The following is a 2,837-nucleotide window of genomic DNA, read 5'->3' as shown; positions in this document are numbered from 1 at the left end:
CAGAGGAAGACCCAGGACACGCTGGAGGGACTATGTTTCTCGGCTGGCCTGGGAACGCCTTGGGATTCCCCCGGAGGAGCTGGCCCAAGTGGCTGGGGAGAGGGAAGTCTGGGTCTCCCTGCTTAGGCTGCTGCACCCGCGACCCGACCCCGGATAAGCGGAAGAGAATGGATGGATGGATGGATTATAAACAACAGAGCTGTTGCTTCATCTGCTCCATTCCTTGGCAGGTGATGCTGAAAGACATGGAGCACAGCAAGAAAACCCTTGAAGAGGAGCTGCAGAAGACATCAGAGGTGAGAGGCCAGCCAAAATCATCTTGTACTGTTTTATCTATTTGTTAAAACCAGTGTACTGCTAGTCAGTGTGTATTATTTACAACAAGATGCCTCTAATGCCCCAATCCTTACATATATGAAAATGTAGCACATCATCTTGTCCATCCCAGAAAGCCTGTTTGACTGTGGAGGAGAACACTCGACTCAAGAACCGTCTGCAGGCAGCTGAGGCCGATGCAGTGCAGAGACAAACCAGCAGTGCTGAGCAGGACTACGAGGAGGTTATCCAACTGCTGGAGGCAGAGATAAAAGATCTGAAAAACCAACTGACCGGGAAGAGGCAAGCACATAGAGCGGAGGTCACCAAGGTGAGACAAAAACCAGTACCTAACATATCTGGCTGTCACTGTTGTTGATCCTTTTCATCATAGAGCTAGAGAGGTGGACTTATTAGTTATTGTTTTACACCTGAGCTTCAAGTGGTTAATACTTTTATAATAATATAAAGTTGCATGAGTTACTTTCATAATCAGAAATGTGTTCAATTGTCAGAACATCACTTTTAAGTGAATTATGCATTATACTGTTTTTGATGCTTAATTGATTTTTGTTGTTGCAAGAATTAGACAAGACTTTGGCCTTGGAGTGTTCCCACGTTTCATGAATCTGAAGCCTTTTTGCATTTTGTCTGTCTCATATAAACCTGCAGTTTCTGTTTATGCACACTGCAGTTACTCATTAAGACTGATTTAATACACAAAATGACCTGTTTTGTTTCCAAAACCACAGAAATAAGATTGTATTTAGCTGCCATGTGTTGGATTATGTATTTATTTACAGATACACAACTATTACCTTTATCACTAATAATAATAATCTTCCAAGCTTTGAACTGCTTTCATTTGAACATCTACTTTGCTTCTTCTGTGTTACAGCAGACTAAATGGCTCTGTAACTACCAGCCATGACTGTTAATGGCAGCTCTACTGATAAGAGTTCTTGTTAGTTGCAAGGATTAAATTTAGTGGCCTGGATCAAGGACTTGTTTTTTAAACTGGGATCTTAAACCTTTGAAATCCCAGCTGTTTTCTGCAGACAGGTGCTGCATATCCATATGACATACCTTGTGCTTCTTGTGATTCAATAACCACAGCAGGTGCTTTTAACACACAAATAACAATAAAAACTAAACATTAACGCAGATCATCTGTACAGACGAAGGAAAATTAGCTTGTCCCTTTACAACTCAATGAAAAATGCTTCATTTTTCATGAAAGGTGGGTGATTCAGTTAAAAGTCAAAATCGAATGCAGTGATTCACAACTGGTGGGTCATGACCCAAAAGTGAGCCACAGACCCATTTTCAGTGGGTCATGAGCCTTTACCAGAGGCATGAAAATGCCAATGTTTTATTGTGTCAATTTTATGGTTTATGCTTGAATAAATGATTGAATAATTTTATAAGCCACTGTTATACATTTAGTGGGTGGGTACTTAGCTAAGGTGACATATTTTGAGTCTTTTTGAAACTAGTAGTTGGGCATTTTTATTTCATGTTTGTGTGTGAAAGCATTGTGAGGTAGGTTTAAAAAAGGCTGATGTCACTGAAAGGAAAAGTTTAGGCTTTATTTAAAATGCAGCTAACTGAGCGTAAAAGGTAATGTTTCCCTCTATAGCATTGCCGCTGGCTGGTCATTTTGGTTTATCATAAAATTAGTTTTTGTGTTGCTGTGATATTTTATTCAACTGTCATTTTTTCATTCAAAATAATTTGAGAAGTTGAAATTTCTCCTCAATTTGGGTCAGGATTTGTCCTTAAGGGGTGATGGTGGGTTCTGAAGACAGAACAGTTGAGAACCATTTGGTCTAATGCACATCTGTATGCCTTTAGTATGTGATAAAGTAAACAAAACTTTAAGAAAATAAATGATTTGTTGTTTATTTTACAAAGATTGGCTAAATCAGTACAAACAGATTTGTTAATGTAAAGACAATTAATCTTTGCATTATAGCAGTAGCAGCTCCTAACCATGAATTTTAGTGGGGAAGACATTGATTTCCTGAATCAATTACAACACAAATTTTACAATTAGCCGTATATTTTCTGTGAAAAAAGATAGGTTATATGTTGCTTAATATTCATTTTATTATTTTATTATGCACAAAGTTGTTGCCTCTTTTCTACCTCCCATGGGTGGAGGTTGTAACTTATGAATCAGCCCAGTCTAATAATTAAATCAGATAAACGGACAACTCCACCCCCACATCCATCCCCACCTCCACTTGAAATGGGAGTATTTATATAGACAGACAAGTACAGATCTTTCTGGATTGGATTTCCCGTTTTATCCATCCATCCATCCATCCATCCATCCATCCATCCATCCATCCATCCATCCATCCATCCATCCATCCATCCATCCATCCATCCATCTTCTTCTGCCTATCCGGGGTCGGGTCGCGGGGGCAGCAGCCTAAGTAGGGAGACCCAGACTTCCCTCTCCCCAGCCACTTGGGCCAGCTCCTCCATGGGAATCCCAAGGCGTTCCCAGGCCAGCT

The sequence above is a fragment of the Kryptolebias marmoratus genome, linkage group LG12, assembly GCF_001649575.2.
Source record: "Kryptolebias marmoratus isolate JLee-2015 linkage group LG12, ASM164957v2, whole genome shotgun sequence".
Taxonomy (NCBI): domain Eukaryota; kingdom Metazoa; phylum Chordata; class Actinopteri; order Cyprinodontiformes; family Rivulidae; genus Kryptolebias; species Kryptolebias marmoratus.
Note: the sequence above shows the minus strand (reverse complement) of the source record.